The 23590-nt window shown below is 39.1% G+C and overlaps 1 protein-coding gene across 13 annotated transcripts in view; it reads left to right on the top strand.

The window, feature by feature from the left end:
- AGPAT3 (1-acylglycerol-3-phosphate O-acyltransferase 3) overlaps positions 1–23590 on the top strand; it is a 135416-nt gene that overhangs the window by 57725 nt on the left and 54101 nt on the right. For 2 of the 13 annotated variants that reach the window (XM_053308244.1, XM_053308237.1), the window contains one exon: positions 19652–19717. The exons of 6 other annotated variants lie outside the window; for them this stretch is intronic. The gene's annotated coding sequence lies outside the window, so the exon portion shown is untranslated. Of the gene's footprint in view, positions 1–7624; positions 7660–8188; positions 8354–8597; positions 8668–8831; positions 8881–9920; positions 10012–10048; positions 10467–19651; positions 19718–23590 lie in introns of those variants that run through there. 5 more of the 13 variants (XM_053308238.1, XM_053308239.1, XM_053308240.1 and 2 more) reach the window with 5 other exon arrangements.

Consider the following 23590-nt stretch of genomic DNA (forward strand, 5'->3'; position numbering starts at 1 on the left):
GGGGAACCCCTTAAAAAGTTTCAGGCAATCACAATTGAGCCAGCCCTTCTCATAGCTAGAGTTCCATGTGGGAGGGGGAGGGAAAGGGAGGAGAGAAGCACCCCAAGGGGGGGAGTCTCACCGAGCACACCAAGCAACCTTGTCCTTGCCTTCACCTCTCTTTAGCAAGGGAAACATACACATACACACACACAAGAACACCTGATTTGTTTTTTTTAACAGTACAGTAGTGCCTGCGCCCCCTGTGTGCTACTCCCCGCCAGTTCCACCCACCTGGGCTCCACGAGTGTTGCTGATTATTTTCAGGGAGCATTTGCTGCCTGAAAGCATCTATTCCCCTTTCACTCCCTCCAGAGAGGGAGAGAAAGGGAGAAGAGATGCTTTCAGGCAGCAAGCCTGCCCTGAAATGAGACTGAAGAGCTCGCTCTGGCTCTTTAGAGCTCAAGGCCATGCCCCCTTTGCATGTGATGTGTCACTTTGCACCCCCCTGCAACTGGCGCCTAGGGCACATGCCCTGCCTGCCCCACCCTGATTACACATCTGCTGCTTTCTATCCCGCTTAAACAACATTTACACATGGTACAGTGTCACAGAGAGCCTTAAATACTTTTTCTGCTCTTGTATGTGAACCTTATCTTGGCTAATGCTTCTGCCCTTTCTGTCTCATTGCTATTTTTAAGATACTCCTACAGTGTACCATTTCTCTATAAGGAGAACACTTAAAGAGAGAGTGTTTGTGGGTTGCCCCGCCACTGTAGAACTGCTTCTGGCAGTTTGCAAAAATCTGAACCATCCTTTTCAGAAGGGGCTGTAAGACTGTTGTGGGGATGAGGATTCCTTATCTCTGGGTTAAGCAACTATATGGACTAATTTTAACTTTACTACTGTTTATGGCGTGTTATGGTGTCATGTGGGGAGGTGAAACAGATGAGCTTTCAGACCTCTTTCATTGCTAATTTAAGGGCCTTACTGATGACAAATGTTACCATAATGTCTAGTAAAATGCAGGTGTCTTTTAAGATGCCCTGTGAAAATTATGGCAATCGTTACATTCCCTTCTAAATGCTACTTTTACTGCCAAGTTGGCTGAAAAAGTACTTGTTGAGTACGGAGAGAAGTTATCCACTCTGCTTTTAAAGGTGTTGAGTGCAACTGGCTCAGTTGGGAATCCCAGAACATGAGTGCTGCTTTCAGGTTTGCCCACTGAAAAATCCCAGGTGTTCTCCTGCTGCAACTCTGTTATTCCAGAGCAAAAAAAGGGGGTACCCAAGTGACTTCTCACTTTGGACTGAACCAAAGGGGGAAAGGGAGTCTATGATGTCCTCTTATCATACCTTCACGTACTTACTTGTGGATTCTTATCCCAAAAAGCTATAGTTGCTGACAACACAAGTGAGGCATGCCAGTAGCATCAAGCACTGGCTGCCCTACAGTTTTCTTGCAACCAGTGATGTATTCTGAACGCAGACTCTAGGAGATATGTAGTCCTGGTCACTGGACTGGTGTGTTGGGCTGTACATCAGAACCTCTCACTACTGCTGCTGCTGCTGCTATTGCTTTCAATGCTTCTCTCAACTATTGTGTCTACTAGAACATCGATAGGAGCAGTGTTTGAACTGGGGATTGGCATGGCGGATATAGCTGAGGCCCACACACACTAGCTGGGGCCCCACTGCTGAAAGCCTCTGGCTCTGCAGCTCTTATGATGTTCCCTTTATATGTCGAACCCCATAAGAAATGTTTAATGCAATTAAGCATTTTAAAATGTTTAAGTCCATAAATTAAAGATAATTTAATTCTCCTCCCTTAGAATTGTTTTTCATTTTTTAAAAAGGTGATATGGGAAGATCTAGTAGCTGTTATAGCACAATGGGTACGGCTAACTTACTTTGTTCTTGCAGACAAAAAGATATACAGTGAGAACCAAGAGGCTTCATAGAATAATACTCAGATTATCCTTGCTGTTGCTGCTTGTATAAAACTGTCTGCAGAATTGGTGGTGTTGGGAATTGTGTTGGTAAAATGATATACATTTTACACAAACAATAGTTAAGATTCTATTATAAAATTGGTTTAAATGCACAAAGGTGAAAGTCAGAATTCCCTGCATCTCTGAGCTCTTTTAAGAAAAAAACTGTTCCGTTACTTCAGAGGTATCATTTGTCTCCCATGTGGGCTTTCTGCTAATTAACACAGGAAAAACACAACCTCAAGTAGGTATCTAGAGGACTATTATAAAAATAAATATTGTGGTAAGGAACTGTTGATGCATCTTTATCTGAGGCTATACAATCCTGGATTAATTAACTCAGAAAATCCTCTATCCCCTGGATCTGTATTTACCATCACTAATTCAGAATATAGTTCCCTGTCTACCCATAAACTTTCACTGAAAGAAAATGGAAAGCCCACCCCTTTGCAGTCAAAGAGTTAATTGTGATTGATGAATCCCATGCGTTCTTGCAGAGTGTGTCATAAGAACCTGGAATTTCTGGGCAAACCTGATTAAATCACCACAGTTCACCAGCATTTAACGCAGATCACATAGGGCTGAGAGAGATTCCGGCCTACAACCTTTGAGAAGCCGCTGCCACTCTGTGTAGACAATACTGAGCTAGATGGACCTATGGTCTGACTCAGTGTATGGCAGCTTCCTATGTTCCTATGAGTGTGTGGAACTCACTGATTGTAGTTTACTCTTTAACCATGATTGCTCTGGTCATGAGAATGTGGCCACAATTTGCCGGTTTTGCTTGGCAGTCACCTTGAGGCACCACAGCCTAAATTTCTTCAAGCCAGTCAAAAAGGCAGGATGTTACCACAATTGAAAAGCTCATCATTGGATATTACAGCACTTTGAAGGTGCCTTTTGGTCTTTGTAGAATTTAAATTGCCCCTTTGTTTCTTGATGATGAGCTGTAAAATGTGGACTTCATAGGATTTCTCCAGTCAGGCATTTTAACACTTATATTCTATGCATCAGAATTTTTTGTTCTTCTTGTTGTACAGTATTATCGCAGTCTTTTCCTTTTCAGTTTTGAAGCCTAGCTAGGGAAAAAACAGTTTAGGAACAGCCTGGGATGGGAAGGGCATTTGCAGGAGTGATTAGTTTTAGAAATTTTATGAAGTATAGTTTTAGAGTAGGGATGCATGAAAGGCACATGCATGCAGAAGCTGCCTTTTGAGTTGAACCACAAACTGGTTTGTGTTAGAACCAGTGCACAAACTGTGGTTCATGTACGTCCCTATTTTGAAGTAATGAAAATGGAATTGCCATGATTTTGGGAAACCATCTATTAAATATTGTCTCCAAAAACATGCATTGTGCTGTTTGACATAAACTCAATCTTCTCTTTGCCATCTTTCTCTGTGACATAAGAATGGAGGAAGAGCCCTGCTGGATCAAACCAAAGGATCTTACTATCCTGCATGCTATTTCTCACAGTGACCAACCAAATGTGTCCCTTTTCTGCTGTTGCTTCTCAGCAGTCTCAGTCTCTGAATCTGAAAGTTTCAAATAGTCAGCATGATAGCATTGACAGACCTGCCTTCCATGAATTTACCAGACACTTTAGTGTTGTCTGCAGCAGGATTTATCAATATACAAGGTTTTTCCATGCATTTCCCAGGAGTCACAGTTTTCATTTATTTTTTAAAAGCTGATAAGTTCTCAGTGATACATTTGAAACTGCATGGGTAAAATATTTTAAGGATCAAAAATCAGGAGACAAAATAAAAAGTTCAGATTAGTTTGTCTTTTAATTTGCAAGTCCTTTTTATATAGAGATTTCCCCCCAAGACTGACCCAAGTCAAAGACCCTAGATAATATGAGCACTGTCTCCTGATGTTTGGCATTTGGCATCTTAATGAAAATGACATACAAATTGCACATATAATCACAGCGCTCTGGACCAAGAGGTGCTTGGTCTTTTGTGATGAGGCCTTTTGTGATGAGTATGAGGCTCACATCTGCATTGAAGTATTATGGTACTGAAGGACAGCATGTTAAAAATGCTGCAGTTGTGCTTATGATAATACTTCTGCTATTTCTGTGACTGCTAAAGGCACGCCAGTAGAGACCAATAAATCTGAGTTTTGCCGGTAGAAAATTAATCCTTTGTTTCCTGTTCTTTGAAATATTCTTGGCTTCAGCATACCTAGTTATTCTAAGACATTTCCCTAACTGCTGTGTATAATGGAGCTCTTGTTCAGGGAAACTTGAACAGTCGGTGCTTGGTCTTAAACATACAAATTACTCTTCCATTTCTGGTCTGCACTGCTGTTGTTTTTAAAGAGCAAGGATCATAACTGTAGAACAGTCCCCTGCCATAAGGAGTTAAGCTGTTAGCAACACTTGCTGTGATCAACAGGCTTCTGAAGTGGAACTTGGATCTAAGATTGATTGCTTCTATTTTTAGATCCACCAAAAAGAGATTTAAGTGTAATGAAAGAGGAACTTAGATGGCTCGTTATTTTGGTTTACCCCAAAGCTGCACAGGTTTTCAGAGTAAAACACCATGGCTCTGCTTATAACTGTAGAGTTCAAATGAATGATGATACATTGTTAAATCTTGAACTTAATTTTTTTTAATGGTTTATTTCTATAATAGAAAATTATTCCTTCATTCTTACCCTGCTAGTGAATGGAGAGTGAAAATAATAAATATTATTATGGGTTTGTATAACAAAGAGATCTTGTTACTGTTATGCAGCCATCCTTGCAAACCCTTCTTCTGCATACTGTCCTTTTCTTGCTGCATAGCTATTTAAAAAAACCAAAAATATCTCTTTGTAATAAAAACCCACAACAGTACTACTACATCTTCATTATTGTTATTGTTATTATTTATTATTTACATCTGAAATTAAGACAAGGTTGTAAGGAGTGAACATTGCCCCCGCTCCCCCATAGCAGTTTGTTTGTTTGTTTGTTTGTTTGTCTATCAAATTTGTACACCGCCCCAGACTTTTGTCTCTGGGCAGTTTACAGTTGCCTGTATTTAGGCCTTTTACCTCTTTGGGATGACTTTGAAGGAATTTCCATAGTGAATATACAAAAATACGTTCTATTTGAATAGCCAAAAGCTATTAATTTACAGCAGCTGTAACCATATTTTTGTTTTGCTTTTAGGTTGTTACTGGTATTTAAATGCCTGCAAATCTATCAATAGCACCCATCCTTTAGCCTTTGTCATCAACCCCACACTTGTCTGTCCTACACTCAGTCAAAGAGAATCTCCTGCTTGCGCACTCTCGCTCTCTCTCTTTCTTCCTTTTATCAGTGAAGGCAGGTATCAGTTTTTAAGTGTGGTATTCTGATTTCAAAAAAATTGTCATTTGATCTAAGACGCTGTTCTCACATGCAGCCTAACCCGGCCTAGAGACGCTCAGCCCAGGTTAGGCTGCACGTGAGAACTGCTGGGATTGGCCCCAATCCTGGTGGGGCAGCGCCGCCTAGCCCCACTGTTTACCCTGGCTGTTAGCTGATGTTAAGGGAGTGAGTGCTCCCTTACCCCTGGCTACTTGCTCATATATGAGACTTTGGAACGCTCTTCCCATGGGAATAAGAGTCTCCCCGTCTCTAGCGGCTTTTAAAAAGTGTCTGAAGACTTACCTTTTTACCCAGGCTTTTTAACTTTTTAAATTTTAGATTGTTATTGATGTGTTCTAAACTGTTTTTAGCATTTAATTGCTTTTAATGTTTTGTTTAGTGTTTTGTTGTTGTGAACTGCCCTGAGACTTTGGTTTGGGATGGTATACAGATATGTTAAATAAATAAATAAACAAATAAATATGAGCACGGACTGCTCCCAGCCTGGTTGCACCCAGAGATGGGTGTCTAGAGCATCCGTCTCTTGGGGTAATCCCCCAATGCTGGCTCTTGACGCTGCATGGAGCAGACTGATCATATGGGAGTGCAGAGCGTGCTCCCACCAACAAAACAACGATTGTCTGGGCAGGAAGGCAAGGTTTGGGAAGCCGCCCACCCGCCTGGTAGGTCGTGTGAATGCCCCACATGTGTTAGATCCCAGTTATTGTTCACAGCTTTTCCCCAGTAACCCTTCTAATGTGCAAGAAGCTTTGTTAACTAATAAGATTATGTCTTAAATAAAGAATTAAACTTTAGTGAAAGTCTAATAGAATATTTAAGGAAGAGAACATCCGTGTTGAGAAATATTGCAAAAGGAGCTGTATTCTTAGGGAGATACATGATCTGTTTGATTTATAAAAACTAGTTCTGATGTTTTCTTTCTGTGGAGTGGGGTAGAACTGAGGAAACAGAAGTTTTATATTTGTTATTTGCTTAAATTATTTCGATACTATATGCAAACAGATGCCAGTCAAGCTACTATAGAGCTATTAATTTTGTGGCCAAATAAAGGTTGGAGGGTATGATCCTTGCATGTGGTGTAAATCTAATTGTAAATCTTGATGTTGTATAGTTTTGCTGTGTGTTTCTAATGTTAACTATGTTTAAAATAAAAAACCCACTCATCTGTTAGAATCTCTTGATTACTGATCCACTGGGTATTTTCTGGAGTGTTAGTAATTATGCAGTGTTTTATATGAAACAGTAGAAATCTAAAGGTTTGTCTCTGCACTTTGATAGTTCAAATTTCTATGCCCCACCACATTCTTAGCAGCAGGTAAATTTAGATGATATTGGAAACTTGCAGTGTGATGGAGTGAGTCATAAGACGACTTCTTGGAAATATTATTTTTTAATTCTTTTTCCTCTCTATCAGCATGAAGATTTCATTTCGAGGTTCTATTTGTGCATCTTTCATGTAAATCAGAGGCCAATTTTAAGTTTCATATACTTAATTGAACTGGTTTGTGCAATGGGAGTTTTTCCTGTAGTAATCCTATTTCAATAGAAGTATAATTCCCCAGTTTTTGTATCTTACAGCAGTGGGCAAGGAAGAGAAAGTAAGCAAAATTATATTAGCCAGTTGGAAATGAGCCTTTCACAATAAATTAATCTTGTTCTGCCACTGTTACTCCCAAGAATTGTGGAGTGGACATCTTAATTCCTTTTATGCTAAAAAATATTAGCTGAGACACAGTTTGATAACGACCAAAGCAAATGAAAGCTTATTGTTGTATTCCTTACCCTGTTGCAAAGCAAATTAAGTCTCTCAAGATATTAACCAATGTTTGGAGCAGCTTTTGAGTCTGATTTTGAGTCCCTAATCCAAATACGCCTGGGAAAAATCTACACAGATTTTGAAAATGCACAATGCTCCAGTCTCTCTAAGTGTAACTTGTATATTTGCTACTTGAAGCCACATCAAATATCTGTCATCCAATAATTGTTTCAATTTTGGGATTTATCTGGGACTTAAGGGGAGAAGAACAGGTTTTATGGAGATATAACTATTGTAAGACGTATTTGAATAGGTCACAATGAACATGCATGATAACTCCCCCATTTTCAGGCCTGGGCTATAAAATAGATAATACCGTGGAACTCATGAAGGCCACTTGCTAGATAAATAAGACTGGTGCCTTTGTTCTAAGCAAGGAAACCAGAAAGAAACTCTTCCATGCTTGCTAACTTGCTTATCTAGAAAGTCTTTCCTAATTAAGTTAGCATTTTCTTTTGTATTAAGCTACTGATGGACAACAGGATAAATGGATCCAAGATGGCTCCTATTGTGTGGATACTCTATTTGCTACTTAATTTATCTGCTAGGCTTCATTTAGTTTTATGAGAAATATTCTCAGGCTGCAACACACTTTTATGGACAAAATTCATGCAGCAAAACATTTCCTTCCAATATACTTTGGAATACTAATCTGAATCTGGAAATATTTGCTGTATCATTGTTTATAGGCCTCACACAGTTTAGTTCTGTTGAGGTATTGGGCAGGCAAAAACTATTTTTGTTCATTAAAAGCAGAATTGCACATAGATAGTTCTCTGCTTCTCAGATGTGTATAGATTTCAAATAAAACTGTTTTCTTTGGAATTTCAGATATTACATTGGGATACCTTTTGCAAAATGTCCTGGAACATAGGAAGCTGCCATATATTGAGTCAAACCACTGGTCTGTCTAGCTTAGTATTGTCTTCGCAGACTGGCAGCGGCTTCTCCAAGGTTGCCGGCAGGAATCTCTCTCAGCCCTATCTTGGAGAAGCCAGGGAGAGAACTTGAAGCCTTCTGCTCCTCCCAGAGTGGCTTCATCCCCTGAGGGGAATATCTTACAGTGCTCACACTTCTAGTCTCCCTTTCATATGTAACCAGGGTGGACCCAGTTTAGCCAAGGGGAGAAGTCATGCTTGCTATCACAAGACCAGTAACTCTTCTCTCCAGTATCTATGTTTCTGTGAGCAATATCATATGTCAGGTGGGAACTTTTGAATTACAGTTGTAGCTTCTTGCATGTTTTCCCATGCTTTGCAGTATATATGGAAATCATGCAAATTTCCAAAGTGGATATCCTTGTAGCTCATAGAAATGTTGCCAGGAGGACTCTTCTGTGTGCAGAAGGAATTCAGTTAGCCCATTTTGCTCCTTTTACAGACCTGAGTTTATAGTTTTATGATCTGATATATCATGTGGGTGACTGTTTTCCTATTTTCTATGTTAAGGGAACTTTAGGTCTAATTTGACAAGCACTGGAACTATTGCTGAACGGATTAGAAAATTCATTTTTTGGAGGTATTCCCAATTATACTATTCATTTGCATAGTTTTTATTCATATACATCTACACAGGATGTGTGAAGGATTCTGCTTTTAGTTTTAAATATGGACAAAGAGTATTTTTTAGAATATAATTGGCAACACAGTATAAATTAATATTTATTATTTTATACATTTTAGAAAAGGCCTATGGAATACTGGCTGATACCAAAACTCTTCTATACTAATGGTAACTTTTATTCTCATCTATCCTCCTTTTATGCAAGGGCTAGTATTATAGAATCACTGTTAACTGTTCAGCACTGTAATTTAAAACTTGTTAGAGATGTAAAATAATGTTTCCCCCTAACACAGCAATTATGGGATTTTTATATTCTGAAAATCCTTCTGTCAAGGCTAACTGGCTAAAAACATAATTTAGAAATCAGTTTAGTTGAAAAGTTGTTCTGGAGAGTCTCCCAGTCTTCAAGAGCAGGATTTCAGGGGCTGCAGTGGGTGATGAGTATCAGCAAAACTTGGGGGGCCCGCCTTGAGTGAGTGAAGTGCTTTCCATTTTCACAGCTGTACCTTTGGATCCAAGCCAAACAGTGTTTTATTGGCCTTTTTTAGAATTACATATTTCAGCTTCTGAATAGGAATTTTGACAAGCAATAGAGACTAAAGTTATAATTCATTTTTCTTGTACGGTGGAAAGAATAGAAAAGGATTGTGGCTTCCGTTGATAGTAACTGTGGAAACCAGTTATCTGCTGACATAATTTTATTGTTGTGATCCACTGATAGATAAAATTTTATACACTCCATAAAAGTCGTCTTTTTTTAAAGCTGGCTGGAGCTAGAGATCAAGGGCAGGAAATGCAAATAGCAAAATGTCCTCTTCGTCCACAAAATGATCAGTTGACTCTTCAGTAATGAAACTTGCCTGTTATCTATTTCATTAATTTATTTGGGAAGGCACTATCTTAGTTCTGAAAAACCAATGAACTCACTAAATATATGAACAAAGTGAATTTGTGCACAAATTTGTGCACATTGAATTGTGAAAGAATATATATATTTTAAATCCTCTTTGAAAAGACTGAACATTTAAGGCTTTGCTTTTTAAATGGCTGTGAAGCCATTGAAAATTCGCTCTGTTGAATTGCTCTCTGACCTTGATCTTCTATTGAAATAAATACAAGCTTTCAAACTAGAACAGCTGAAATTTTGAAACAATAGAACATTCCTTTAAAAAATGTCTAGGTGCATATACTCTCGTACTCTCTGCCATCCCTCCCCCCAGCATAGAATGCAAGAGATCTTTGTCAAGTGTAGCATGGCAATTTGCCTTAAGACGATTATTGGATTAGGGCAAAGACTTGGTATGCCGACATGGCCAGTAACATTTAGTGCAATGCATTTACTATCTTCTTGTTATTTAATTCACTTATGTCCAGGTTATGTTGATTTTCTTACAGTGCTGGTCCTTTGAAAACTTGGATGGTTTAACAAAAATGCTTTGGTGAAAATAGGAGAAGAAACCTGCCCTCGTTTTCCTGTTGCTGAGGAGGCAGCTTTTAGTAATGGCAATCTTTCCAGATTTATCTCTGTGTGCTTTTGTCATCATAATCCTTCCTTCTTGTCAAGACTGATCTGTTCTTCAACCAGGGACTGACATCTTCTTGTTTTTCTTGTTCTGTTTTTCCCATCATTACTTCTTTGTTTTATAAAAACAAAAGAAAGTTAGAAAGATGTTGGCAAACCAATCAGGAATATGTTTATTAACGGGAGTTTGTGCTACATTGATTGCTCTGGCTTTAGCCTATTATCTGTACTGGTAAGTAAGTCTCTTGCGCAACAATTTCATGTAGGTTTATTTTCTTCTGCATGGTGTTAGCATTGCATGTGTTTTTAGGGAACTTATTTGTATCAGATGTGGTTCAATACAGTGCCTTGTGTCCTTAGCTGGGTCTCTCTCGCTGTCCACACTGACATCCGTTATTTCTAGAGCTCAGGTGTTTGTTTTTAATCTTTCATACAGAAATGGGAAGCAGAATCATAGATACTTAAAATGGTGATAGAAAATTGACTTCCTTGTTTTTAGTATCTATAGGTTTCAAATTCACACTCCATTTATTTTGCATCTCTGACCATGCCTGACATATTTTTGCTAATACAGCTGCATATGCAAAACTGTAGTGTCTGCCCAGAAGTTGTAGAATGCTTTCTAGGAACTTAGGATTTTAGGTTGTTTTGGTCTCTGGTTATGCTTGTTTGCTTAGTTATTGATAACCATAAGAAGCTATTCATAGAGAAGGGAAAATTGTTGAGAATTTTCTAGTGCAGAAAATGCACTGCACTGGCAAGGTAATGGAAATAATTTATTTTTTTTTGCTACTGCTGGACATGTGCTTCCTTACACTTCAATTTCAGAGGATGAAATGCAATGTGAGAACCTGAGCTACTATTTTTAATGGGGTGCCTAGACAAACATTATAGTGAAAACACTGAAAGTGGAAAATGGATTATACTAAATTTGCCTTGAAAAAAATAAAAATAAAAATCTGAAAACGTTCAGGTGTAACAAGATGATCTCATCCTTCAGCATAAATAAAATGAAAGCTGTTTTTAAAACTGAAAGTATTCAAGTTTGTAGTTGTGTTTATATCAGCATTATATAAGCTCAAATGGGGCTTTGTAGTTAAATTTGGTCTATTTATGTGCTTCTCTTGAACCTAGGCTTTGAAAACCCAAGAGTACCATCCAAGTTGCTTATTATATGATTGATGATCTAGAATAGGAATAGGTAACATTGTATTCGAAGCTCTTATTTATAACTACAGATGTTTGGTAGAGCTTAAATTTAAGAGGAAAAACCAATTATGTTTCAGTCTCTTGTGGTTGCTAATGATGTTGCTAAACTTCATAGTAGCCTGGCTTGGAATATTTATTTGGCAGTCTCAAAAAGTGCTTAACTTGAATTACAGCCACACAGGTAGGCTTCAATATGTAGTAACAAGAACATCCAATTTGGTCCTCAATGCCAACAAACTACCTCATTTCTGCAGAACACATATTTAAAGTTTAATGTTGCATCAGTGTTTACATTGTCTTTAAAACATTAATTCTCTACACTCAATTAAATTTTTGGTGGCATATATTTCCATAATAGCAGTTGAAAGAATACATATTTCTATATACTAACAATGACTTAGCCCAAAAAATAATTCATCTGTGCCAAGTGTACAGACTCCAGACAGAAAGATTCCAGACATTTTTCTGATGAAAGAAAAATTGTCAAAATTTAGTACAGTAAAAATGCTAGGCTCTGACACACTTATCTGCGTCTCTGAAAAACAACAGTTCCTCTACAAGTGGTGGTCTATTACAGATATCAGTGCAAATGTCGCATTTTAAAATTAACATCACATTTTCAATATGGTTCAAAAATATTTTGAATTTTAAAAAATAAATAAATGTCTGACATAGAAATATTAGCTTAAATTGTATGTTGTATATTTGGGGAGAAGAAAGGGTTAGGTGAACTTTGCAGTGAGTAATTCTTGATTGTTGGAGACAAATAAATCTGGAACAGTAGATTTATTTGTTGGCTTGGAAGAACCGCAAAATAGTTCAGATAACTGACTACTCCTTTACCCCGATAACCATTGTCTACAAGATCTCCTGAGAGCATTTGTTCCTTTATTAACTTACTTGAGATTTGCTGCTCTTGTAGATTGTCTCACTGTGTTTTTCAGTCAGGATGAGATGAGATCAGAGATTGCTGGTAGCCAGCTTTGCAAATTGAGAGATTAGCCTGATTTTGCTGTCATTCTACTAGTGATCTCTTGCTCCCCTTGGAGTCAAAGCAACCTGTTTGCATGTTGCTGGAAAAGTCTGCTTCTTTCCATCTAAAATAACTGTATTAACCTCTGGGTAAGGATATGGATGTACTTCTATGGGTAAGGATATGGATGTACTTCTATGGCTGAAAAGAGGGCGAGGGGATGATAGTATTTAGTACATGGAGCAATAGAGCACTGGGAGGAAGCTGGATTGGACTCTTTGGGGAAGAAAGTACTGTGGTACTGTTTATCTTGATCAGGTGCTGTTATCAACACATGCTTCGGACTAGACACTAGATCTGTACAAATGGTGTCAGGAGCAGTTAAGATGCTTCCCTACAGTTAGCAGTCATGAGTATTTGGCTAATACTTGGGAAGAGCCTTGAGAGCAGTGGACTAGTAGCAGACCCATTGAGGCGTCCAGTAGTGCTTTTGCTCTGTAGACAGTTGAAACACACAAAAGTGTTCTGGAAAAGGTTAGAAGGTAACTGTCTCTCTTAATATCCCTAGAAGTTTCAACTGTGCAACAAGGATTTGTTTCTGAGGGTTGATGATGCCCAAAACACACTTTAGAGCAGAAGCTGCAGTGCTTCTAGGCCTGAGTAGCCAGCGACTAGATTACTCTTGCTTGCATTGATCAGTTACAAATGGGAACAATTCCGGAAATGATAAGTGACCCCACCTTTCATTGAGGATGCTCAGGACAGCGGAGGATATTTAAATTAAATCTTTTCCAACAATTGGTTAACGTTTTGAATAAATAATATAGACGGCAAGGTATCTATCTATATATTTAATTCTCTAAGGCATATCTGTGGCTAATCCCATGTGTATGGGAACTCATCTTGTGAGAGTTCGTGAGCAAAAGCACCTAATTGGGCAGTGGGAATTCCATATGCAGATGGGGGGGGGAGCCTGTGAGAGCAGAAGCACCATGGGGATTGGGCAATGGGGATTCCATATGCATATAGGGAGGAGGAGCCTGCGATGGTTAAGGTCAGTTGGAATGCAACTGTTACTGGTTGGAAGATGTTATTGATTGTAGAGGAGAGGAATCTATATATCTAAAAGGATACTGGGCAGGGGTCTGCGAAGAGAGGGGTTGTGAGGGAGGGAGGAGCCCTTTGAGGAGAAGGAGGCTGCCATTGTGTGAATTGGATGAGGAAACAAGATTAACAAGATCTGTTAACTCAGGAAGGAACAGAGAGAGAGAGAAAGGAAGAAAGAAGGGAGGGAGGGAAAGAAAGAGGGGGAAGCGAATGGAGAGAGAAAGAGAGGGGAATAGAGAAAGAAGGAAGGGTGAGGGATGGGCCTAAGCCTGTCAGTGGCCTGAGGGGAACGAGCGGCCATGGCGGCAGCAGCAAAGAAGGGCCCAGTCAACCACTGCTGCTGTTTGGGGTTACCGAGTCAACCACTGCTTCTGTTTGGGCCATTGGGGAGGTCTCTGGGATAGGGGGTTCCAGCTTGGCCAATAGTGCCAGCAATGCTGCAGCCTCCAAGAGGGGTGAGGGGAATGGAGTAAGGGGGTGGAGGAGGAGGAGCAGGAGTGCAGCTCAGGTGAGGGTGGAGAGATCTCTGAGGTGAGGCAGGGTGTGCCAGGGGGTGAGGGGAGCAATCAGGTACTAGTGCGCAGATGCTCTGCGTGGGTTAAGCTAGTTCTTAAATATTTTAGAAGTGTGTAATCCCCCCCCCCTTGTACTCAAATCTATATACTGTAAAATCTTTATACCCAAATCTATATACTATATTCCCTTATATATTATTTAGCATTCCTATGTTGCAGTTGGAAATGAGGGGGAAAGAAAGGGTTTTGAGTTTTCTGATTATTGTAAAAATATTTTAAAAACCTTTTTCTAGCAAATTGCTAGTTCTGTTTGATAAATTCATATTTTGCATCAGGATGAGTATAAATGCAAACTATGAGATGCTTAGGAACCTCTGTACCCAAAATTCAGGCAGCAAGGATAGGTGACATTTGGATTATGATACTTGGCCATTACTATTTCATTTCCAGTCTGCATGCATGAGATGTTTTAAGGAATCTTAGAGAAGCACAGTTTAATTGGATTGAACTTTTATCCTATGTTTTGCTTGCTGACCTATATATACTCACAAGGGTTGCTTGAGTCCTGTGCACTAGTTTGTTGGCTTCCATAACTACAGGTAAGCAGACACAAGCTATAGTTTTCTTCGCTTTATAGATGCTCTCTCCAGATTCTGCCTGACTCTTTTTTAAAATCATGTTTAAGGCTGCCTCCCATTCTAACTGAAAATCTTTTGATAGACGAGTTTATAATCTCTTGGATTATATATATTTTAGGGGCAGGCAATCATTTTTGTAAGTTTTTACTGGACTTGGAGAAATGAAGCCTTAACTATTGGCCTTTGAGTGCTTACTAACATGTGTCTAAAAATGCCCCTTGTTTTTTGCCAGTGGTCTGTGCTCCTGGTAAACAGTCGCTAATTGCCCACTAGTCAAATAAACATCCATGAGTTGTCATCTGTGATTTTTTTTAAAAGGCTGGATATCCAATCTATTCCTTTGCAAGGGCTTGAGGTCATTAAGGACCCCCTCCTAACTGAGTAGGGGTTTTCGTGGTTCGGTCTGAACTCAGGCCGGACTGTGGTCTGTGAACTGGTTTGCTCGAACTGCTTCCAAAGGTAATAAAAGACGGCAGGGGAGCAGTGAGAGAGAGACACCTTTAAAACTGTGAAAGAGAAGACGCTTCCTGGCAAGCCCGCGCAGCGCCCTCCCCCCACTCTCTCAACTGCTGTCCTTATCCCACCTCAACACAGCATCCCTCCAGTGACTGTTGTTGGTCTCGTGCTTCTTTTTAGATTGTGAGCCCTTTTGGGACATGGAGCCATCTTTATTACTTTTCTATGTGAACTGCTTTGAGAATGTTTGTTATAGTTGTAGAGGTAGATACCAATCAGAAGTTGATGAAACGTGAAAATACAATATTGGGTTTAAAATATATAGACTGGGGTCTAAAGAGCATGTTGTTCTATACATCCACTGCAGTTTTTCAGGTCTCCTATTTTCACTATAGCTTCTCAGGTCCTCTCATTCATGAACACCGGGAAAGCCTCCAGTGTGTTCAAGGTAGTGCAAGGGCTACATCAAAGGGAAAACTGGAAATCCTTTTATGCACACCCAAGGTTCTTTGGATCCTGGCTGTGCTGTACCATATCATTGATGGTCATTCCCGCTTCCCCCCACCCCCCATTATGCCTCTGGGCCAGTCACTTCTCTCTCAGCCTAACCTACTTCACAGGGTTGTTGTGAGGAGAAACTTAAGTATGGAGTACACCGCTCTGGGCTCCTTGGAGGAAGAGTGGGATATAAAATTTAAATAATAATGACATTTGTCCAGCGTAGCCATAGGGAAGCTAAGATGGCTGATTCTGAAATGTCTGGAAGTGCCAAGCCACTAAGTGATACTGACCACCACGCTGTATTTTAGAAGCATTTAAAACAGAGGGTTGAATGGGTGGGTGGGAAACCCCCTTTTTAATATTAATGATTTATTATTGGATATATATCAGATAGTGAATTCTGACTTTAATGTGTTTCTAAAAAGTCCAGTCACACTTGTATCTGTTTGTGAGGCCTTAATAATTCAGGACACTTCCCTGTTCTGAAGCATGTGTTTTCTATTCCTTATTCTGAAGCATATTCTAAAACAAGTAAGGAAATTGTTTTTTTTTATAATAGTACTGCAAAACCAGTACTTCAAAAATTGTCCAGTATCTAAGTATCCAAAGTGATACTGAGGTGGATAGTGCCATGTGTGAAGCAACCCTAGTTGGGCTTACAACAGTTGCAACCCCAACTAGGGTTGCTTCACCCATGCCACAGTCTGAAAAACAACAACAACTGTCCACTCAGTATCACTTTGGATAGTTACTGGACAATTACTTTGCCCTTTAACTTCAGAGACAGTTAAGAGAAACAAATATCTGTCTCTCTGAAATGAAAGCTAACATAAAATTGATGTGCTTAGAATAACTTCCTCAGTGACACATTTCCACTTTTACAGAGTGCTTCTAGAGCATGAGCAGTGCTGGGCAGTATTAGCCCCCATGTGCAGCAGCACAAGCACTGAGAGAGCTATGCGATGGCTCCGAGCGTGTCCCCACAGATACTTCAAATGTGCGCACTTCTTTAATCAGGATATCGGCCAGGGTCCAAAAAAAGTCATGCCCGAGTATTTCCTTGTGGCTTGGTGGGGCTCAGATTTCTGAATCTCTTTGCAGCAAGAACAGGTTGAGAGCATCTGAATGAACATCTTGCTTATTCATTTGGGATACTGGTAGCCTCCGATGCATTTGTGGGTTACCACAGACAATGCACTACTAAGGGACTGTTCTCTTAATAGATTATCTGATAGCTTGAATGCTTTGAACTATGCAGATGATGCTGTGCTTTGCCTTAAATAGATTACGTTTGCTATATTTATAGTGGTTTGGTTCATGTAAAGCAGCAAGCTGCTGAGAGAAGCTAAGATTCTTGGCTCTAGCAAGTGCATTGCTTTTCTAAATCTTGTGGTTTGTATCTTTGGGCTGTTGTTGGCCTTATTCCAGAGACTTTTCTAGACAGGTGACCAACATTTTTGCCATTCCCAGGTTCAGCAGAGATTCTTTTTTGTCACAAAAAGAATCCAAATACACACACACATGCATAAGGACGCACGCACGCACGCGCGCGCGCACACACACACACACACTTTTAATTACAATAAAATTCTATTCTTAAGGGACACAGTTCTGTTTAAGGAGTTATATACACTAAATCAGGGATTCTCAACGTGTGGGTCCCCAGATGTAATTGGACTTCAACTCCCATAATTCCCAGCCAAAGGCCACTGGGGCTGGGGATTATGGGAGTTGAAGTCCAATAACATCTGGGGACCCACACGTTGAGAAACCCTGCACTAAATTATTAAAATCACATCTGTGTATGTAACATAATCATAAAATTGTCTCTATAGAGGTTAAAGAGTTCAGTGCCCTAAATATTCCTCAATAAAATTTGAGAAGTCCAAATCAATCTTCTTTTTGCTGGGGAATAGCATATTCTGGTTCCATCAGCATTTGTATATTGTTATATTGCTGTCAGCTGCCAAACACATTTTAACCCAAGAATGAGTCTTCTTCAGTGGCAAGAGATATCACTATAGAACAAAACATGTATATAAGGCTATCACAATGGAGGCTAGTGCATAAATATAATAATAATAATATAAATCACCACATAGAACAAAAAAGTAAACTAAATTGTAATAGTTTAATAACACAATATAATCAGAGGCAGAAAGAGTAAACCTGGATGTAGGCCAATGTCCACCTTAATATTTATTTATTATTATTTATTTGTTTGATTTTTATACCGCCCTTCCGAAATGGCTCAGGGCGGTTTACAATTAAAAACAGAAACTATTAAAAGCAATAACAATTAAAACAGAAATATAAATATGAACACCAATTAAAAACATACTACTCGGGAACGGGCCTTCTCCGTTGCTGCCCCTGGACTTGGGAATGCGCTCCCTGTTGAAATAAGAGTCTCCCAATCTCTGGAAACTTTTTAAAACGCACTGAAGAGAGGCTTTCACCCAGGCTCTTAATTAGATTTATAATTTAATAAAATAATACTGGGTTTTTAATGTTTTTAATGTTAATTGTTAATTGATTTGATGTTTTAGATGATTTTAATTGTAAACCGCCCAGAAACGCAAGTTTTGGGTGGTATAGAAATATTTTAAATTATATATATATATATATATATATATATATATATATATATATATATATATATATTCATCTCCATCCAGCCTAAGGATAGGGTTCCTACTAGCTGTTCCCTTCAGCTTTCTCTGTTAGTCCATCTAAATGATTTAAATTTATTTATTTATTATTTATTTATTAACGTTCATAACCCGCTTTTCCTCCGAGGAGCTCAGAGCAGTGTACATGCTTATTGTTATCCTCACAACAACGCTGTGAGGTAGGTTAGGCTGAGAGACAGGCCCCTAGCCAGCTGGTGGCATGGTGTGTACGTAAAGGTAAAGTGTGCCATCAAGTCAATTTCGACTCCTGGCGCCCACAGAGCCCTGTGATTTTCTTTGGTAGAATACAGGAGGGGTTTACCATTGCCTCCTCCCACGCAGTATGAGATGATGCCTTTCAGCATCTTCCTGTATCGCTGCTGTATAGTACGAGTGGGGATTCGAACCGGCAACCTTTTGCTCATTAGTCAAGCATTTCCCTGCTGCACCATTAAGTGGCTTGGTGTGTATGAGGCTTGCATTTGCTTGTGTCTAATGCAGCTTTTATGTTTTGTTATTCTTATTCTTATCTAAATATACACAACAAAGGTTCATGAATGAAATTAGAATACAATTTAAAACAATGGCCATTGTATTGCACTTAACCCGCAAGTCAATTAACTTCTTCATTTAAACCAAATGGGGCCACGTCTTCAATGTATGGATCCAATACAACTCCCTTCGAGCCAACCAAGTATGCTAATCCATTCTCTTGTTGTGGACCTGTTCTGTACACCAGAACCTCAAGCTTTATACCTGGTGTCGGAATTCTATAAAGTGTTTAACTAGCGAGGCTTGCATTTGCTTGTTTCTAATGCAGCTTTTATGTTTTGTTATTCTTATTCTAATCTGTCTTGTGGTCATGCCCACATATAGCAATGCACAGGGACATTGTATAATATACATAAATAACAACTTGGTTGCTACAATTTACAAAATTCCTTATATGATATATTTTCTGATCCTGGGGATTTTGAAGTATTGCAGTCTTTGAGCAATTGCCACACACTGAACAATGGCCACATCTGAACTGTCCCTTATCAACATCTCCATTTATCAATGTGGTATTTTTGGAAGATCCATTAGACAGATCACTGTGTACCAGTATATCCTTCAAGTTAGCACTTCTTTTATGAGCAAACATAGGTTGTCCTTCACCACCCCTGGATGACTTGTAATAAATACCAATATCTTCTAATTATCAATTGAATATTTCTTCTCAGGGACCTTCAGCAGTTGGCAGTAAAATATTGTTCTGGGTATAACTTATTTAACTTTGGTAGTTTTCTAATTGTACTGTTTTAAGATTTCTTCTGCATTACATTAGGGATCTTGTTTCTATACAGCAGGAGGATTTTGTGAACATCAGAGCTTCATTGGAGCCTGGAGCAAACATAAACAAGCAAACAAAAGTAAGATGTATTTTGGGGTGTGAGTGGGAAGATATTCATACATCTAAAAAAAATAAAAATAGCACTCTGCCTAGTGTTTTGCCTTAGCTTGGATATGAAATACTACAGGACAGAATGTAACACTTAAATTATCAGAAGTCTTAAGCTTACTAAAATTGTATCCTAAAGTGCAAAATCCAGTTAACTGCTTCAGCTGACAGAGATCTCCACCCCAGTGAGTATGTGTTTTAAAAGAAACTATAGTTCAGCCAATGCATGTCTGGATTCCTGGGTGTTTTCCAGATTTGCGGCTTTTACTGCTGTGTTTTCCAGATTGGAGGCTTTATTGTGGGAAGAAGTGTTGTAAGTTAGAAGGAGCGTATATAAAGCATGCATAAGCATAAATTGGAGTTAGTACAGGCCATAAACATTGCTGCCTTTTTATTATGGTTCATTACATTTCCCCCCCCTTCCTTCGCTTTGTTCACACAACAGGCTTCCCCTTATCCATCCTGCCCATTTCTGACCAATAGGGTTGTAAAGGAAGTGGGAGCCCCACCTACTGCTTCTGATTGGCACATTCACCTATGCACAGATAGTGAAGAGGGTATGTGTGTGTCCACATGTATGGTGCTTGCAGATCCCACCCTTAAATGAGATTTTATGTCTTTCCCCCCTTAAATTTATTTTTCCGTTATTCTTGTGCAACAACAACTGCACAATAGTTCAACAGGAAGCTCCAGCTTCTCCATGCTTTATTCTCCATGCACCACACTTCCTCAAACAGGTTAAAAAACAAACAAACCTACCTTTTAATCTAAGCTTTTCCATCATTGGTTAATTTCTACCATTTCTTTTGTATGTTTTCTGTTTAATCTTTGTTTTGCTGCTTTTTAATTTATTTTTGAAAGTTTTATGTTAGATCATTTGAATCTATATCTATATCTATATCTATATTCCTTTTTCTGCAGAAAGGCAAGAACTAGCTCTAAATCCATAATACTTTCCCCCTGATGAATGTTGGCAGCCAAGGTAGATTCTTTAGAATCTGCTGGATTTTCTGTTCTCAATTGAGAAATTCCTTTGTCCATGTAGTTTTTAGGGCCCTCAAATGAAAATGTGTATTGTATGAAGCAGAGGCTTCTCTAAGTCTATTTTTTTAAAAACCCCAAAAACTTCCTGTACCTCCTTGAGACAAAGATGGTTACAAAACTGCACTTTGGGTCTCTCTGGATTCCCACCCTCCAGCTTTTTCTTAATATATGGCATGATGAATCACTTGTTGGAGATGTTCTAGTCATAATAAAAGTATTTACCTTTTTTGGCTTTTGGTTGTTTTTGTTTGAGCTGCTGTCAGTCAAGATGATAACCATGCTGTTGAATAATGATGAGCCTATTTCAGATAGTTGCTATTGTTGGCTCATACATTTCCACATTGCAGTAGAACAAGGCTTGACAAATTGCAGCCACTAGGAAGCCATGGCTCCTAGAATTTTAACTGTGGTGCTTGCACTAAGCTATTCAGAGGAAGAGTTATTTAATGAAATATTTAATTGTTCCATGAAGCCCTGTTCCAAGTATGTTACATGTAAAGGAGTTAAAGAGAAGCCCTTTCAAACACACACCCCGCCAAATATCTATCACTAAGTCCGGTAATTTTCTCAAGTGTTTACCATCAACATTAAACGATCCAGAAGTCAAGACATACACCGCAGATTAGCACTTGGTAGGGTTGCAATGAAGGCCTTGGAAAAGTTATTTAGATGCTGTGACGTGTCTATATATACAAAGATTAGAATTGTTCAGACAATGGTTTTCTCATGACACTCTATGAATGTGAAAGCTGGACTTTGAAGAAGCAAGATAGAAAAGTATTGATGCTTTTGAATTTGGGTGCTGGAGAAGACTTTTGAAGTTACCATGACTGCCAGGAAAACAAACAAAAGGATCATAGAACAAATCAATCCAGAATTTTCACTCGAGGCACAAATGACCAGGCTCAAACTATCATACTTTGGACACATTATGCGAAGACCCAGCTCCCTTGAGAAGTCCATGATGCTGGGGGAAGTTTAAGGAAAGAGAAGAAGAGGATGACCGGCAGCAAGGTGGATGGACTCAATTACGATAACAATGAATACACCACTGAGAGACCTTAAAGGCCAAGTTGAAGACAGATTATCCTGGAGAGAATCTATCTATGTGGTTGCTAAGAGTCAACACCGACATGATGGCACTTAATCAATCAATTAGTCAATCTAGAGCCAAAGAAAAATTGTCAAGGCCTGTGTGAAGGAATTAGGCCTGAACCTCCTCCTTTTGTGTTACAAATTTCTATACTGAATATGTATTTGCTTACTCCCTATGTTCTGTGTTTAAAAAGCTGTGTAGAGGCCAAAGGTTCATTGCTGTTCAAACTGTTCTACAGTTTGGTATGGGAGGGAGAAGAGTTGTACTGGTTAAATTTTGGAGGGAAGAGAGGGTATGATTCAATTGGATCTGTTTTAAAATAATGGAGGAAACTTGAGTTGTTTTGATTGGTTTGTTTAGAAGAATTGGAGGGGGGAAAGAGAATAATTGGAGGCTTGCCTGCAGCAGAAATTTAGTTCTAGTGAAGGAGCTCAAGGAGTGCAAGTTCCAGTTGGAGTGGAAGCTGGGGTCTTAGAGAGCAAGGAGAGAAGAGCTGAGAAATGCTGCTGAAATTGGAGCTGAAAAATCACTGGGAGAGTTGAGCTGAAACTTTCTAGAGAACTGAATCACTCTCAAAGCAGCTGAAAGATCAGTCTGGAATAGAACCACCAGAACTGTATAGAAAGAGCAAGACCTGAGGCTGAGAAAGCCAAGCTCTCTGCAGAAGCTGACTAGAAATTATTATAAGAAAATTCCTGGTAAGGACTGGTAAGTTAGGGCACACTATTAGATGTAGGTTAGTTTGGATGCATTTGTCTTGTACTTTTATTTGTCCCTTATGTTCATTTTGGCTGCTGTTTCTTTGTACTAAAATTTCCAAAAGAACTACTACTTAGAATTGAACAGTTTTAAAGCAAAATTTCTCTTTTTTTGAATTTAACAAACTATAGCCTCTGTCTGTTTTCCCCACCCGATGCTTAGAAGTCATTCCACCCGACCTAACTTTGAAGGAAACAGAGGTTTGGGAGGTTGTTTTAGTAGACATGGCCAGAAAAAAAAATACAAAAGTATACTTTGTGGCAGCAGTTAAGCTAAAGATCACTCAGCGGGTTGAGACTGGGCCATGACAGCCTGTGACAGAAAAAAGTTTTCAGTTTCTTGGAATAATGGAAATTGTTGACAAATTATTAATTATTGATTTGTTTTCAAACTTGTTTCAAAGTGTTTGAGGGCTCACCCTTACTATGACATAAAGCTGTATTTAATGACTGGTATCCTGTGGGCCTCCCCAGTTCTTCGCTTGCACTGCAATAAAATGAGAAACTGTTCTCCTTTTCTTATGTGGAGCAGACAAGGCTCCTTTCAGAATACCTGACATTAACTGTGATATGATGTCTTTTATGTACAGTCTTTCATGTTACTGCCATTTATGTTGTTCCTGCCTTAAAGGGCCCCTGTGAAGTTTGGCTCAGGCACTGTCTGCAGCCTCCCAGCCAAAGACTGAGTTGTGTTTTTAGTTGTTTGGTTCTCACAGTTTCAGTTCATTTCCATTTCAGCTAATCAGCTTATTGTTTGAGCCCTACATGTTTTGATACATTACCTTAATAGATGAAATAGCATTGAAAAGGGAGGGCACTGTTGCATCTTAGAGCTTGTCACTTTGTATACAGAACAGCAGCTCTGAATAAGATTTAGTGTGCTGTACAAAAGCTGGCAAATCTATACTGAAACGGGTTTGAAGAAGGAGAGAAAAGTCATTAAGAA

Source organism: Hemicordylus capensis, chromosome 3 (assembly GCF_027244095.1).
Source record: "Hemicordylus capensis ecotype Gifberg chromosome 3, rHemCap1.1.pri, whole genome shotgun sequence".
NCBI lineage: Eukaryota > Metazoa > Chordata > Lepidosauria > Squamata > Cordylidae > Hemicordylus > Hemicordylus capensis.